This window comes from Peromyscus californicus, unplaced genomic scaffold (genome assembly GCF_007827085.1).
Source record: "Peromyscus californicus insignis strain IS unplaced genomic scaffold, ASM782708v3 Scaffold_3__1_contigs__length_106647218, whole genome shotgun sequence".
NCBI classification, from domain to species: Eukaryota; Metazoa; Chordata; class Mammalia; order Rodentia; family Cricetidae; genus Peromyscus; species Peromyscus californicus.
Genome location: NW_026294551.1, coordinates 63,910,579 through 63,928,292, shown reverse-complemented (window position 1 = coordinate 63,928,292; position 17,714 = coordinate 63,910,579). Strand labels below are relative to the sequence as shown.

The 17,714-nt window shown below is 49.1% G+C and overlaps 1 protein-coding gene across 1 annotated transcript in view; it reads right to left on the bottom strand.

Annotated features, from left to right (window-relative positions):
- The window catches only part of Wnt3a (Wnt family member 3A), a 44,595-nt gene that overhangs the window by 10,491 nt on the left and 16,390 nt on the right, over window positions 1-17,714 (bottom strand). The gene's annotated exons all lie outside the window — the stretch shown is intronic.

Below are 17,714 nucleotides of genomic sequence, written 5' to 3'. Positions count from 1 at the left end.
AATAAGTCTTTGCTTAAAGTGATTAAACAGCAATAAACGTCTGGGGTGCAAATATTCTCATGGTAGGGTTTGGAGTTCTCTAGGTATATGTCCATGAGTGAAACAGTGGAGTCATATGGTAGTTCTAGTTTTAATTTTTTGAGAATCCCCAAACAGATTTCTATAATGGCTGTATTAATTTGCACCTCCCCCAACGGTGAATAAGAGTTCCTTACTGAGAGAAGGCATCCTCTCCTCTACTTGACACCAGATGTAGGTGTGCCGAGTGCTTGCTATATGATAAACATGGTGCTCTGAGCAAGAGTGACATGCATCAGACGCGTTGACTGGCAGAGATTTTACAAACCTATTTAGAAACCATTCCAGACTGAAAGCCCCACAGGCCTGCAGGGGGAGCTACACACAGGCTCTCTTGGACTGGGGACCCTCTGTTAGAAGTGGGGTGGTGTCACTGAGCTCCTGGATAGAACCTCCCAGTCACCTCTTGAGATTATGAGACTCTGTTTCACAGAGAGTTGTCCTCAACTCCTCCTCCACACACAGGGAACTGTCATTCTGGGAGACAAGCGGGTAACGACTTCTCATGCTTCCACAAGCCGTAGCTAAGAGGTTAAACTCTGGAGCTCTGTGTGTCCCAAAGCCCAAATAGGCAGGGACAGAGGAACTGTGAACAACTACACACACACTCAGACTTGCCCACAAAGTTAAGCATGCATCCACACAGAGATCGAAGAACTCACATTTCCTTTCATACTAAGAACACAGTGTGAGCTGTGGTTACTTCTAGCTGGCTGGCCAAGACCTCTTGGAGCCGCTGGCCTTCTCTGTGGGCTTGCACCTCTGCCTGGATGGCCCTCTGCAGACTCCAGCTGCTCTGTTCCTAACCTGGGGCATTGTCAGAGCCTGGACAGCTACTGCAGCCACCTAAGAGCCCAGCCTCCTCCCACTACTTCCTAGAGGAAGCCGGCTGGCCAGAAACAGCCACTCTGGACACTAGAATATGGGCACAGAGTCCATCTTCTACCAGAACTACAGAGAAGCTCCCAAGTGGACTGCCACTCAGCCTTCAGCTGCCTCCACTAGTCATGCACACAGCTGCCCAGCTCCGTGCCCCATGCCAGTGTGATGTAGGGCCCTCCTAAAGTTATGTAAAGCTACCTCGCTGCTGGTCTTGTGTTCCTTTTCTCAGTCACTCACTGGCCTCTAGCCATAGTCAGTCTTGTTCTTCCCTGGACGAAAGCTGCCCCTGTTCTGCTTGGCAGCCAAGGTCCTGGGCACTGTCCACCCAACATGTGGCCTCTGGCTCCCTGAAATGCCAGCTGTGGCTATTCCTCCACAGGAGTTCAGTCTGCTAGAATTAATTTCCAGCCCAGATCCTTCCCAAGGGCAGGGTCTGTATCTGGTCCACTGTTTATTTCCATTCCAGAACACAAGCTACCCCTTCCATATCTGTGGTATCAGGGGAAAGGGCAGAAGTCCTGGGCTGGGGCAATAAGTCTACCCTGGAGAGGCAGAGCCCAGCTGAGACTCTTCTGCACTGTGTGTTCTTGAATGGAACCAGAACAGACACTCCACTCTTTCCCAACCTTTTCTTTGGGCAGGGGTGGGGTGGGGTGGGGTGGGGTGGGGGGTGAATGTGTGGTTTTTGAGACAGGGTTTCTCTGTGCCACAGCTCTGGCTGTCCTGGAACTCACTCTGTAGACCGGGCTGGCCTCAGAACTCACAGAGATCCACCTGCCTCTGCCTCCCGAGTCTTGGGATTAAAGTCATGCGCCACCACCACCCCAGCCCCAGCATTCCTGAAAAGCCCTCCACCCTGTTTTCCCCTCCGAATACAAACGTTCAGTCCGGGGATGGCCTGGAGCTGAGGTGCCTGAGAGTAAACACGAGCCTCCCTAGACACACCCACTCACCCTCTTGCCCTCCACTTAGACCTATCCTTATTTTTTCTATTTCTTTTTTTAGGCAGGGACTTGCTTGCCTGCAGCTTACTGTGTAGCCTAGGATGACCCTGAACTCCACAGGTGCTGGAATTACAGCTGTGTGCTACCACACCTAGTTTTAAGTAGTGCTGGAAATGGAACTGGGGGATTTGTCCATGCTAGGCAAAGACTCTACCACCTGGGCTGCATCTCCAGTGCAACCTATTTTATCTTTGAAGGAGCCAAGCCACTCCTGGTGCCTCAAAGGCTTTAGCTCCCTCTGTCTTTCTGCACAGAACCTGAGTCTGGGGCCAGGGGCCTTGAGCTACCTTCTCTTGAGTGCAACTCAGAATTCTACTTCTCTGTCTGCACCCTCACATTCCAAGTCTTGAGGCAGCCCTGGATTACCCTATCCAGCCCAAGTGTCACTCCAGTGCCCCTCCCCCTCCCTTCTTGGCTCTAAAAGATAAGGGGCCAGCACTCTGGGCCTTGCCCTGGCCCTGCCCAGAACAAGGGCTTCAGGCTCCCTTGCTTATCAGGACCCAAGCAAACAGCCCGGAGCTGGTAGACACACTTGAGGGGAAGGGCGCTCAGGAGGAGGAGAGAGCCGCACAGAGCTTCAATTTGAAGTGGACAACAGTTCATTCTTACTCAGCTCTGTCACTAGCAAGCTGGAAAGTGACCCCTTTCCACCGATCCTCAGTTTCCCCTAGTGTCAAATGAGGAGGTGAGGGAGGCTGCTGATCAAGTCATGGCAGGGCAGGCTCTGGAGCTGACTTTCAACTGGCCTGGGAAGAAATAAAGACCAGAAGCCTCTACAGACAGGTCCCAAAACTCCATTTGGGAGGCCAGGAGAGAAGCTGCAGGCTGCAAGGCCACAGGCCAGATGAGCGTACAGTATGGAAAAGAAGGTTGAATGAAAGCTGCAGCCGCGAATTTTTAAGCAGCTTCCCCCCAAGATACTGGTCAGTTAATTATGAGGGGAAATGTTGGAGAAATCTGGCACATACCTTTTGTTTGTTTGTTTTGGGATTTTTTTTTTTTTTTTTTGAGACAGAGTTGTTCTGTGTAGCCTTGGCTGTCCTGGAACTCACTCTGTAGACCATGCTGGCCTTGAGCTCACAGAGATCCACCTGCCTCTGCCTCTAGAGTGTTGGGATTAAAGGTGCAACACCCCCACCACCCAGATGTTTTTGTTGTATTTTTTTTTTTTTGATTCAGGTCTTCATAGCCCAGGCTGGCCTGGAATCTGTGATCCTCCTGCCTCCGTCTTGTACACTTGGATTACAGAAGTGCACCACCACACCCATCTGGTAGACACCACCTTAAGCAAGGATGGAGTTTACATTCCTAGCAGTGAATAGATACCTTCTACCTCCCAAGAAGTACTATATTGTCTTCTAGATTTTCTTGCTATAAAACCACTTGATGGTTGGGAGGCAACTGTTAAAGTCAGATTACAGTCCTTCCTACAAAACAGTGATCTTGGCAGTGAAGAAGGGAGGGATAATGGAGCTCAAGGGACATGGAGGCACAAAGTGGGTCATCAAGTCGGGCTGCCTTTCGTGATAGATCTGTCTGTCTGTCTGTCTGTTTGTTTGTTTTTGCTTTGTTTTTCAAGACAGGGTTTCTCTGTGTAACAGCCCTGGCTGTCCTGGAACTCACTGTATAGACTAGACTGGCCTTGAACTCACAGAGATCTGCCTGCCTCTGCCTTCCAAGTGCTGGTATTAAAGGTGTTTCCACCATGCCTGGCAAGATCACAGTTTTGATGAATACAGTATGCCCATAATTTCAAGGATCGTTCTGATGAATACAGTATGCCCATAATTTCAAGTACCTTGGGAACAGACATGTTTTCTCAGAGAGAAAATCCATTACTTTCACTGGATTCCTACAGGGTTTTAGAAAAACACCGTGAATGAACCACTGCTCCAGAGCTATCTCCCTTGCAGAGAGTGAATGGGAACAGGGCTCTCCCATGATCCCTGGGGAAGACACAGTGGCCCAGTCATCACAGCAGAGTTCTCTCCACAGCAGCGCCTCTGTCAGAGGTTTCAGTTTCTGTTGACTCAGCAGAGGTGGCCAGCATAAAGGTAGAGGTTTCCAGGTGAGGAAAGTGTACCTCACTCCTGAAAGCAAGTGAATCTGTTCAGGCAGTAGCCAGATGAAGAGGTGGTGCCCATGGGCTACTGAGTCAGGACTCTTACAGACAAGTGCTGCAGATCTGGGGGAGTCATCTGGGGCAGAGCTGAAATGCGTTTTGGGGGCTAGAGATTCCTACTGTCTTCAGACCCTGAAGGAATTGTTCTACCAGAGAAGCAAATTCCAAGCCAGGTGTCACGGGTCATGTCTGTAATTCCAGTATCAGGAAGGCTGAGGCGGGAGGATTAGGAATTGAGGTCAGCGCCTCTTCAGCCAGATCCCAATTCTCCTCGAAGAAACAATCTCAGAGACTAGCCTTGCCGTGGTCTTACTGGGTTTAAGCAAAGTATCACTTATCTAGGTTTCCTTCATTTCCATTCATCTATTTCATTATTTATCATCCATCCATCCTCCACCAAATAATTCAGTTATCTGTCTACTATCCACCTGTCATCTACTCATTATCCACCCACCATTCATCCATCTATCCACCCATCCATTATCCTCTATTCCTCCAGCCACCTACCACCCATTTGCCCAACCACCCAACTATCCAGAATATGAGAGTCCATAATGAGCACTAACTAGGCTCAGAACTAGAAATGCAAGATGAGTCATTTGCAAGGTGTCTGTCTCAAGAGCCAGGTATGAGCTGAGCACGGTGGTGCATTTTTTTTTATTTTACTTATTTTAATTTTATGTGCCTGCATGCGTGTGTCTATTTGAGGGTGTTGGGGCTCCTGGAACTGGAGTTACAATTGTGAGCTGCTGCTTGGGTGCTGGGAATTGAACCCGGGTCCTCTGGAAGAGCAATTGCTGTTCTTAGCCACTGAGCCATCTCTCCAGCCCTCATTCTTAATCCCAGCAGCAGTTGGAAGGGAGAAACAGGAGGACCAGTTTAAAGTCATCCTGTGTCACAGTGTGTGTGTGTGTGTGTGTGTGTGTGTGTGTGTGTGTGTGTGTGTGTTTACTGAAAGCACCTACTATTAATGGGTTGATGTTAGTCTGTGTCTCCAAATCCAATAGTACATTTTTTATGAAATTGGGAGCACCAAAGTTTGGTGCATATATGTTTAGGATAGTATGTTATACTATGTATGTGTTCAAGGCCAGCTATCCCTGTTGAAGCTACCCTACACAAGGCTAGAACCATAGAATCCCAGGAGACAGAGGGGTAACCTTACCTATGCCACACTGCACAGTACGCCCACCACACTCCTCCAGAGACACACAGAAGGATTAGGATTACCAGCCTAGCCTGAGTGTGTCAGGCACCTCCCTCCAGATGGTGCCCTGTCCTCCTAATTTCCAGACTCCAAATGAAAGCTCACTCCCCTGCCCACTGGTGGGAAGAAGGAAGAAGAGTGGCCCAGTCCCCTTAAAGCCCAACTATGGCACAGTCATAATTGCTCAGACTCGCCAGAGCCTGCTTGCCATGGGAGCACCAACTCGATTGGGAGCTTCAGTCTCCTGTCACCCTGAGGAAGGACAAACCATCCTTCCCATTCCCATCCTGATATCTGAAAGTGCTTCCAGAACATTCAGTGGGTGGGCACCCCTTCCCCCTCCAGCGTTCAGCACAGCAGGCTGAGGGCAGACAGGGGGATCCGTGCAGCCCCAGACCCCGCCCTGGCGCCTCCCCTCCGAGGTTGCCCACCGTCCCTCCTTCCCCAGGCCCTTTTCCTGGCCTCGAGGAGCCGGGCGGCCCGGAGGGGGTGTCGCGGTGGCATTTGGTAATCACACGGCGGCACAAAAGGCCCCGGAGCCACCTGAGAGCGGAATGCGCCGGTGCCCCACCGTGGCCGCGGCCCCTGACACCGCCCGGGCCCGCGCGGCCGGGCGCCTGGCTGACCTGCTGGGGCTGATGAATCCGGCTTTGTGCGACACTGTCACGCCGCGTTAGCCCCACAATGGCCAGCGATATTTTATATGAATTTCCCCCTGGCCGGTGATTAGGCGATCGCCGGCCAGTCATAGCAACCTGGAAGTATGCGCTGCCCGCCGCGCCGTCGGGCGCGAGGGGAAATCCTCTTTCAGACGCTTTAATTCAACACCCCGAAGGGCGTGTGAATCGCCAACAGCATTTTCACTTTTCCCTTGTGCTTAATCTTGTCGTCCTCGCAGGGACATTGTGCTCCGAGCCGAGCTCAGTGGGATGTCGGCCGGGGTCCCCCCTCCCACAGCGGAGAGTTAATGATATACCGGAGAGGCCCCCAGAGCCAGGGGAGCCCCCACCCCCAACGCATCGTAAATGGTAACACTTTCGGATGGGGGGGGTCAGGGGTCGCAACCTGGATTTGGGGACTCTGCTTCCCTAAAAAGCTGCCCCTTCTGTCCCTCCAGAGCCCTAGGCTCCGGTTGTCTCGCGGGCTGGCCCCATTGGAGCTGGTCCTTCCATAGGCTGAGCACACACAGAGAGGTGGAGGACCACCCCCTGAGGGGCCACGATGCTGGGGCCAGTCATCAGGAAGGGGGCTTGCCTGGGGGAGGGGAGGAGGCCAGGCTGCTGTTCCCTGCTCAGACCCCAAGTAGAGCGGGGAGTAAGTTGGGAAGCAAGTAAGTTCCTCCTTGGGTTGACCAAGGGCAGGGATCTCAGTACCCAGCAGACACTGAGAGTCTAAGGTCCATAAGCGCTCACCTCTGCCACCTGTTCTGATTCCAGAGGTCTTGGGGACCCAACAGAAGTCCAGTCATTATGTGGTGTGAGTGTGGCTGGCCTGGAGGTGTGTCTCAGGAGGGAAGGGTGGACCACACCCAACACAAGGTAAGAGGCTCAGGCTGAAGACACTGTCCAGGTCAGTGTGATCCAAATGACGACTTCACAGTGAATAGGGGTTGCCTGCATGGGCAGCAAGCCCCCGGGAGCCCTTAGGGACCAGTGGAGACCACTTCCACTAGGGGTACAGAGCTGCAACCATGGGTAGATTAGGCCCTTCCTTCATAGGGAAGCCATCTAGGCCCAGAAACTTCCGAGGACCCCTAGGCATGGCCATCTCAGTATGCAGGCAGGTAGAGACCCCAGTTTCTATGGCTGTGGGCTCTAGGGTCCAGGCCATGCTCCTTTATGTCCTAGATGCAAAAGTTCCACTCAGTCAAAAGAGTCTGTCCCCTTACAAGGCCACATGTTGTTTAAGAGCCTGCTTTCCGGACTCTGGGCCCCCATGTCCTCTGCACCTCCCACTAGCCTCCCTAGCTGGACCAGCTGTTTTGTTGACCTTCATCCTGTGAACCCTGACTCTGGACAGGCTGGCCCTGCCCAGTTTTTGCCCGCTTTCAACCATCCCACCCATTTCACCTTGCCGGAGGTCAAGTCGGGACTCACCTAGCGCCTGCCTCCAAGTGTCCAGGTCCTGCCCCCCGAGGACATATAAACTGCTCATAATCATCCTGTACTCAAAATTCTTCAAATGCTTCCTGACCCAACGCAGGTAGCTCCCTGCTATCTTCAGGTGCAGAGCAATCTAGAATTCAGCTCAGCATCAGGGACTGGAGCTTCCTTAGACTCAATGTAGCACCTGGATCTTAGGCCAGGCAGATACAAGGTGGATGGTATTGGATCAGATGTGAGCACACCCTTTGCCATGTGTACACACAAGCCCCCATTCACACATGCATGCTCAGTGCACACACATATGCACAGTGTACATGGACACACCCACATAGAGACACTTGGGTACCCACATGTACATATACAAAGCATGGGAGCACACACATACGTATATTTGTAGCTCCCATTCACACATCTACATACATATATGCAATATACATGAATGTACACACAGGTGCACAAATGTACATGCACACTGACACGTGCACACACTTGTGCACATTTATACACAGCACACACATTCATCTATTCACACACATACCCACGGAAGTAAGGCACAGCTACACAGATACACACTGACACAAGCCCGTGCACGGCCCACATGCAGACATATTAACTAACATGCACACTAAACACATTCACAAGTGCACATGCCCACCTAAGACACTCATGCGCACGTGCATATATAAAACACACGCACACACATTTGTATATAACACATGGGTGCACAATCTCACATGCATGCATACATGCATGCAAGAGGCCAGCTCCTCTCCTCACGGCTGGCTGGTAGATGTTAAACTCTGTTCAACAGAGGCCACCTCGGCAGGGGTGGCCAGGCACCCCTGTGGTCCCTGCCACAAAGCCTAGGGTAACCTTTGACATGATTAGGGTTGCCCTGACCCTAATCCAATCAGATTGATTACTTTGAGGCCAGCAGGCAGGCAGGGGGTGGGGGGCACAGGGCTTCTGGAGCCAGCCCTTCTGGGGGCACATGGAGGGTTCCTTCCTCCCCTGGCCACCAGAAAAGAAGGAGAAAAAGAACCAAGGAGGGGGACATGGGAGGGGGACATGGGGAGAGGGGCATGGGAGGGTGAGAATGGGGCTTTTGGGGAGTGGAGGGAACAGAGTGAAAGGAGAAAGCAGCAAACTGAGAGGGGCTAAGACATGTTTGTAGAGAGGGCGGTGCAGGGGTGAGGGGTGCAGGGGTGCAGGCTGCACTCCAGCAGGAAATCCTCAGGTGCTGCCAGGGCAAAGTGGATGGGATCCTGAAGCCAGAGAGCCTAGGCTCTATCCTGAAGGCGGCTTCTAGGAGGTGAGGTAGGCAGAGGAATGTGGGCAGGTGCAGCCCTTGGCCGCAACGCTGACATGACTATCTGCTCTCTAGGGCAGGACCACGTACCTGCACCAGCTGCTTGTCCCTAGACAGCCTGGTGTGTTTGTTCAAGAGCCTCCTGGGGACACCCTCAACACCCTGCAGCTCCCCTACCCTCACCCAACAATATGAGTGTGATGGGGTGATAGATAGGCTGTCTCCTTCCTCCACCCTGTATCTACTCTCCTCACAGGCTCCTGCCATGCCAGAAACGGTTTAATCACACTGGTGAGGCCTGCTGCCTTCCTGTTCCTTCTCCTCTCACCCCTGGGCCTCCCCAGGGTGATCACCCCACTGTCTGCCTGGAGAGTTTGGGACCAGGCTGATGAGCTCCTCTCTTGCCCCAGTTTCCTGACTTGTAAAACACACACCACAATGTTGGCCTCAGGTAAGTCTTAGGATTCAAACGGCTACGGTATGTTGAATTCTCAAACAGCTCCTGGGAACTACTGTCTATGCATGCTTAAAGAAAGAGAGAAAAGGAGCAAGTTCCTCATGGTCCAGACTAAGTACCATCTCCCCAGGGAAGCCTTCCAAGATACCCTCGGGCCCCAAAACCTTGTTTTGCAGCACCAACACACTCATATGCTAGAGCACACTTGGGTGTGCCCATGGGATGCAGATCACATGCACACGGGCTGTGCGCACCGGCAGTGTGCGATGAGGGGTTACTATCATATATATATACTACTACACCCACTGGAGAGCCTCTCATGTCCCAGCTCTGGTTCTGGAAGATTTCTGGATCTTTCTAGAATGTGCTCGGCCCTGGAGAATTTGCCCTAGAAACCAAGAAAGGGGCACTGCCACTAGCTCCAGCCGCTTGTGAAACTCTGGTTTCTTCCAGTTCTGTTTCCCATAAAGCGTAAGGAAGGAAGATGAAGGGGTGGCTCATGCCTGTAGCCTCAGCTACTTAGAAGGTTGAGGCAGCAGGATTGCCTGAACTGGTGCATTCAAGAAGAGCCTGGGCAACATAGTAAGGTGATATCTCAAAATTAATTAAAAATGAAATTGAGTCGTGTGCTCATGAATTTAGAAAACTTTTTTTTTTTTGAGACAAGATCTCAAATGTACCTCTGGCTGGCCTGGAACTTGCTATGTAGACCAGGCTGGCCTCCAACTCACAAAGATCCACCTGCTCCTGCCTCCCAAGTATTGGAATTAAAGATGTGTACCACCTTGGCCCATCTAAAAACCTTTTCATAATAGATTGTCATAGAGTTTTTGGCATAATTCCAAAAGATCAAAAGAATGGATTATTTCATACAAGCAAACTTCTCTCAGCACTGGAAAGACAGTTCAGCAGGTAAGAATATGTACCACTCTTGCAGAGGATCCAACACCCACATGGCAGCTCACAACCATCTGTAACTCCAGCTCCAGCGGATCCAATGACCTCTTTTGGTACAGACACTTGTACACATGTGGACACACACACATACACAAATAACACACACACACACACACACACACACACACACACACACACACACACACACACATTAAAAGACGCTTTAGGAGCTTGAGAGATGTCTCAGCCATTAAGAGCACTGGCTGCTCTTCCAGAGGCCTCAAATTCTGTTCCCAGCACCCACATGGTAGCTCACAACCATCTGTAACACTAGCTCCAAGGATACAACGCCCTCTTCTGGCCACCGTAGGCTCTGCATGAATGTGATACATATACATGCAAGCAAAGTATGCATACAATAAATAAATAAAATCTTTTTATAAAAAACCTTTATTTTATCTACTTATCTTTGTGTAAAGGTTTCTTACTCCTGAATGTACAAAATTTAAAAATTGGATAGATCCACAGTTATCACTGTCTATGGTAACAGGCTGAAAGCAGTCCCTCTAAGGTTAAGAAAATGGGACGCTCACTCTGGACATCAGACCAAGGAAGCAAGGAATGGAGTAAAGAGCATCCGGAGTGGGAGGAAAGGGTGAAATCATCCCATGTGTAGAGCAGTCCAAGGAATCAACAGAAAAAAAACCTGCCAAAGCCTATGAACAACTTCAGCCAGGTCACGGAACAGCTGGTCAATTGTACAGCACACAACTCCATGCTGCCTCCCAGGAACCAACAATCCAAACACAAGAGTAGACAAGTAAACAAACAATGGTGAGCTGGGGGCTCGTGGATGACAGAGGCGCGTGGATCTCTGAGTCAGAAGCCTGGTCTACAGATCGAGAAAGGCACGTGGATCTCTGTGAGTCAGGAGCCTGGTCTACAGATCGAGAAAGGCGCGTGGATCTCTGTGAGTCAGGAGCCTGGTCTACAGATCGAGAAAGGCGCGTGGATCTCTGTGAGTCAGGAGCCTGGTCTACAGATTGAGAAAGGCACGTGGATCTCTGTGAGTTGGAAGCCTGGTCTACAGATCGAGAAAAGCAGGATGGGACTGAGAGACAGTAAAGAGCACTGGCTGCTCTTGAAGAGGACCGAGGTCCAATTCCCAGCACCCACATGGCAGTTCACAACTGTCTGTAACTCCAGTTCCAGGGGATTTGGTGCCCTCTTGGGACCTCCTTGGCACCAGGCATGATTGTGGTGCACAGACATGTGTGCAAGCAAAACACTCACACACATAAAATTAATTTATTTTAAGAAAGAGAAGAAAGAGCTAGGCGGTGGTGGTACACATCCTTTTTTTTCTATTTATAAATTTATTTATTTCTATTTTATGTACATTGGTGTTTTGCCATGGATGTCAGATCCCCTGAAACTGGAGTTATAGACAGTTGTGAGCTGCCATGTGGGTACTGAGAACTGAACCCAGGTCCTCCGGAAGAGCAGTCAGTGTTCTTAACCATGGAGCCATCTCTCCAGCCCCATTGGCATACATTTTTAATTCCAGCACTCGGCAGGCAGAGGCTGGTGGATCTCTGTGAGTGTGGGTTTGAGGCCAGACTGGTCTACAAAGCAAGTTCCAGGACAGCCAGGGCTTTGTTCCACAGAGAAACTCTGTCTTGAAAAACCAAACCAAAATCAAACGCACAAACAAACAAAAAGGAAAGCAAAGAATGTCATTTACAAAGATGGAAGAAATGCTTAGGAACAATTTCAAAGGCAATGTACAAGACTTATAGATGGAAACTATCACGTGTCACTGAAGGGAAATGGGACAGTGAGTGAAGGTATCCCATGTTCATGGAGCAGGAGACTTAACACTGTTAGTGTGGCAGTATCGCTCCTCCTCCAGGCCCTACACAATCCCTAAAATCCCTAAGCATTTTTACACATGGGAGCTGGAGAGACGGTTTAGGAGTTAAGAGGACTGCCTCTTTCTTCAGAAGCTCGCGGTTCAGTTCTCAGCATCACATGGCAGCTCCCAACTGTCTGTAATTCTAGTTCTAGGGGATTTGATGCTCTCTTTTCTGTGGGCACCAAGACCACAACATGATATACACACATGCATGCAGGCAAAATATTCATACACAAAAATAATGAATAAATCTAAAAAACTGTTACAAGTGGATCCCGACATGCATACGGAATATAAATGACCTCAAACAACCAAAACAATCTCGAGTTAAAAAACAAAACAAAACAACAACAAAAAAACACTGCAAATCTACAGACATGGAAACAGCATGGCACTGGTATGAAGATGGACATACAGACCAATGGAACATTGAAGATGGACATACAGACCAACGGAACAGAGCAGACAATTTATACACAAATGCATGCACATAGGGCCAGTTGATTTTTGATGAATGAACCAAGACCACGAGGGAACAACGTTCTCTGCAGCAAATGCTGTTTGAATAACTGCATTTCCATGTGGAAAAGAATGAAGTTGGATCCCATTCTCACACAATAAATAAAAATAATTAACTCAACCAAATAGGAACACAGGCTGCTCTCCCAGAGGACCTGGGATCAATTTCCAGCCTCTACATGACAGCTCACAACCATCTGTAAGTCCAGTCCCAGGGGATCTTCTGGCCTCTTTGAGTACCAGGTGTGTGGTACACAAATATACATGCATGCAAAATACCCATGCACATAAAATAAATAATTTTAAAAAATTAAAACAAAATCATAGACCTAAATGTCAGAGTTAAAGCTATAGGACTCTACCTTTTTTTTTTTTAAGTATAGAATCTCATCGCGTAGCCCTGACTGGCCTGGAACTCACTATATAGATAAGAATGTTCCTGAACTTACAGAGATCACTGCCTTCCAAGTTCTGGGAATAAAGCCACATACCATCATCTCTGCCTTGAAGCTATAAGACTCTTACAAGAATATGTAGTAAAAGCAAAGCAAGCTTCTGTAGCCAGCATAGTGGTGGCACATGCCTTTAATCCCAGCACTCAGGAGGCAGAGGCAGGTGGATCTCTGTGAGTTCGAGGCCAGCCTGGTCTACAGAGTGAGTTCCAGGACAGCCAGAGCTATACAGAGAAATCCTCTCTCAAACAAAACAAAACAATAAAACCATAAAACCAAACCAAATAAACAAACAAACAAAAGCAAACACCCATGACCTCAGGGTCAGCAGTTTTCTTAGAGATCAAAAGTCAAAGAAAGAGTTGGGGAATTGCCATCAAAGTTAAAACTCTTGCAGGAGGGTGGGGAGACAGTTCAGCAGCTGACAGAGTGTACTGCTCTCACAGAGGACCCAAGTCCAGTTCCCAGCACCCACACTGGGCAGCTCACAACTGCCTGTAACTCCAGCTCAGGGGGATCTAAACCTGTTCTGGCCTCTAAGGGCACCCTCCCACAGGTTCACAAACCCATACACAGACACACATGTTACACACTAAAATAAAAAAAACTTAAAAAATGTTCTATCTATGCCTGTTTTGTCTTCATGTTTAGAGGCTAGAAAAGAGAGTGGGATTCCATGAGATTGGAGTTACTGATGGTTGTGACTCTCCATGTGGGTTCTGGGAATTGAACCCAAGTCCTTTCGAAGAGCAACCAGTGCTCTCAACAACTGGGCCATCTCCCCAGGCCCCCAAAATTGATATTAAAAAAAATTCTGTGCCTCAAAGGACACCTTCAAGAGAGTTGAAAAGAAAGCCAAACATGGGAGCATATACTTATTAATCTCCACTCAAGAGGTGGAGGCAAGCATATTAGGAACTTAAGGCCAGCCTGGGCTGCATGAGACCCAGTGCCAAGGATAGAGAAAGAGTCCACAGAATGAGAGAAAGTATTCACAAGTTATATAATGGATGAGGGGCTTGCAATGAAGTGTTGCCTGCTGAAAGACTGTTGAGAGGTGATTGGTGATTATATAGTATATATATGTATACATGTATGTATGAGTCCTGTATATTATATATTATTTATATTATATTCTTTCTATTATATATAAAGGACTCTTAAAACTAAATAACTAGGGTCAACAAGATGGTTCATGGGTAAAGGAGCTTGTCGCCAAGACTGATGATCTGAGTTCAATCCCTGGGACCCACATCATAGGAAGAGAGAGCAGATCCCTATTTTCTGACTTCCACATATGTGCTAAGGTATAAATATTAATACACACACACACACACACACACACACACACACACACACACACACACACACACACACGAGCACACAGAGAAAGCAAAACTGTGTTTTAAAAAACCCTACAAATAACCAAAACCCAAACCAAATACAAATAACTCTATTAAAACACAAATAAAAGAACTGAAGAGATACTTTTCAAAAGGGGACACATATAACTGCAAAGTTCTAGAAAAGACGCTCACACCCAGCAAGGCGGCTACAAGAAACCAACAATAACAAGTGCTGGGGAACTGAGGAACCTGAATCCTCAACCCCTTTTCCCCTTGATGGGAATGTAGAAGTTCATCACTTCCTCAGTGTTAACATGGTTGGTGGGTCACGTGGGTTCCCTCCTTGCTCCTGTGAGAGACACACCTCGGCATCATGGGGCTGGAGTTGTAGTTAGTGATAAGCCCAAGGTCTCACATGGATTGATCTTAACAAGATGTCTTAGTTACTATCACTGTGATAAAATGCCCAACAGAAAAGAATGTTTTTGGAATCCTCCAGCTCAGGATTCCAGCTGCTTCAGTCCATCCCAGAGAGGCTCTGTCTGTGGTAAAGGAAGCCAGGTTTGTTCACTGCAGCACAGACTACAGACTGGAACCTTCAAAGGCCAGCCTCTCTCACCTGCTCCTGCCAGCCAAGACCCCAGGTTCTGAAGGCTCCACAGCCTTCAAAAATAAGGTCACAAGCTGGGGACTGAGTGTTCAAAACGTGAGTCTGTGGAAGACACTTCAGATTCCAACCACAGGTATTAGGAAATGTTAGACATCTCACCCATGCAACACAGCCATCCTTGTTCACCTGCCGTGGCTTCAAGTGGGACAGGCTTCCCCCTTCTCCCCAAAGTCCCTTCTGCTTTCTTCTTATCTGGAGAAACAAGGTCCTGAGAACCCCCACACTGGGCTTGGAGTCCCCTGTATGTGATACACATGTCTCCTGCCTGGGCACCATGGCCATGACAAGGCATGGAGACCCATGTAAGAAGCAGCTGCTCTGCATTCACACTGAACATACACACGTGCATGCCCCACATACATGTGCACGTGCACCAAACCCCAGACGCCACCGTGTGCAGCCACATATGGATTCACAGGTGAGTGTAGCCCCATCCTGAAGCCACGTGTGCATATGCATGTACACACCACTGCCGCAATACTGTGATGCTTTGGAATGAAGTGTTGCCTGCTGAAGAGCTAATGAGAGGTGATCAGATCCTCGGCTGGGAACTAATGAACAGATTGGACAGAGTCATAATACTATGGTTGTTTTAAAGAGACGCAGCCTAGTTGGGGGCAGAGGGTAGAAGCATGCTGGGGGCATGTCCCGGAAAGACATCCTCATCCCTGGGCCCTTTCTGTTGCTTTCTCTGCTTCCTGGCTACAGGGAAGTAAGAAGCCGTTTGTAACACATTCCAACCACCTCGTGGCTGCCCTGCCTGAGGCAACTGAACCATGTAACCATGGGCTGAACTCTTTGAAACCATGAGCCAAAATAGGTCTTCCCTCTTCAAATCATTTGTATCAGGTACACTGTCACAGCAAAACAAAAACAAAGAAAGAACAACCAAATATACACATGCTGCTGTACACAGCCATGTAGGAAGACATGTGTACACACTAGCATTTGTGTTGTTGCACGGGCATAGAATACACAGGATGGACCACACGTACACACACTATACGCCGTTTTCGGTAAACCGCATCACTCTTGGGACCCTAACTTCCCCTGTCTACAGCAGTGGCTGTTCCTGTGGGGAGTAACTGTGTAATTAGCCTGACTCGAAGCTCTGAAGTTGCAGGCTGCAATTACTTTCCCATTTTATAGATAGGGACGCTGACACTCCTCGGAGTGAGCTGATGGATGTCACCAGGAAAGGAAACCAATGGTGGGTCATGATGTCGGGTGAAAGGGGGTCAGAGGAACCATAGGGTCAGGGCTGCTGGCATGATGTCATTCTACGAGGTGAACAGTTGGCTTGAGAATGGAGGCTGATGGAACTGGGCGGAGCCACACGAACAGCAGATTGCTAGCAGCAGAAGGCAGGTAATCAGAGTAAACGCACCCCAAAGGATCCTGGCGCTGTCTTCTGCTTTGTCCTGACTGGAAGAAAGACTTTAAACACCTTCACGGTCACAAAGAGACAGCCGCAGGTGCCCAGCCCCAGCCCCCTCTCTGCAACACTGTTCTCCTTGAGGACAGTGTCCAGTGAACCTGCTTCCAAGCCAGACTCGCAAAGCCCTGGTTGCTGTTCCATTTTGTACCTCAAGTGTGGGAGCATCTAGCAGATAGATGCACAGGGTTGGGGCGGGGGGGTGGGGGGAGGCGGCGGTCACAAAGGGGCTGAGTGCATTTTGGCCTCTGCAGTGAGCACCTGAGGCTGGGGGGCTCATGAACCACAAGACATCCATTGCTCACAGTTTTGGCCTACCCACTCCACTTTGCTTCCACAGGGGAATGATGTCCTGGGCAGCAGAATTAGGTCAGATCAAAATACATTCTATATGTGTATGAAAATGTCCTCTTAAAACCCAGTACAATGAATATATGCCTACAGAATAAAAGAAAAGGAAATGAAATTCACAGATGACATCATCCTATACATATACAATTTTACATATAAAATTCTAAGGTGTATACACACACACACACACACACACACACACACACACACACACACACACACACACACCATGTAATGGAATAGTATTCAGCCATTAAAAGGAATGATGTTTGTGGCAACATAGACGAACTTTGTAAACCTCACACTCAGTGAAAGGAGCCAGCTACAAAGGGCCACAGAGAGCATAATTACACAGAAAGGAAATGTCCAGAACAAGAAAACCACAGGGGTAGGAAGCAAACCAGTGGTTGCCAGGAGCACCGCATAATGGGCTTGGGGCTTCCTTTTGAGATGATGGAAATATTTTGGAGTTAGAAGTGGTCGTGTCGCAATTCTGTGGGTGTGCTAAGTGTGCTGAGATTCTATGTTCTAAAGTGATTTAAATTATATGATTCCCCCCCCTTTTTTTAAAGGCATGAAAGCTTTCATTTGGTGTGTATTCTCTCTCCTTCTGTCCCTGTTTCTCCTCCATGTCTTTGTTTCTCCTTCTCTCTGTCTCTCTAATTCTGTCTCTATCTCTCTCCTGAGTCCTAGAAGCCACAGAAAGAAGTCTGTGCCCCAGTCAGCGCCCTCTCTCGCACCTGGTGCTGAGCCAGCCTCACGTGGACCTACATGTGGATGGGATGTACCAGGAAGCAGAGCCAGCCCAGCCCCTGACCCCCGGCAGCCGGAGGTCAACACATGGTAATTATTGCCTTAACCACTACACTTTAGGATAATTTGCTCTTTGCCAGCAGCTAACCAACACCCAGCCCTCCTGCCGTTTTCTCCTTTCCAAACCAACCCAGGGGCCCCCAGCCCTGCTG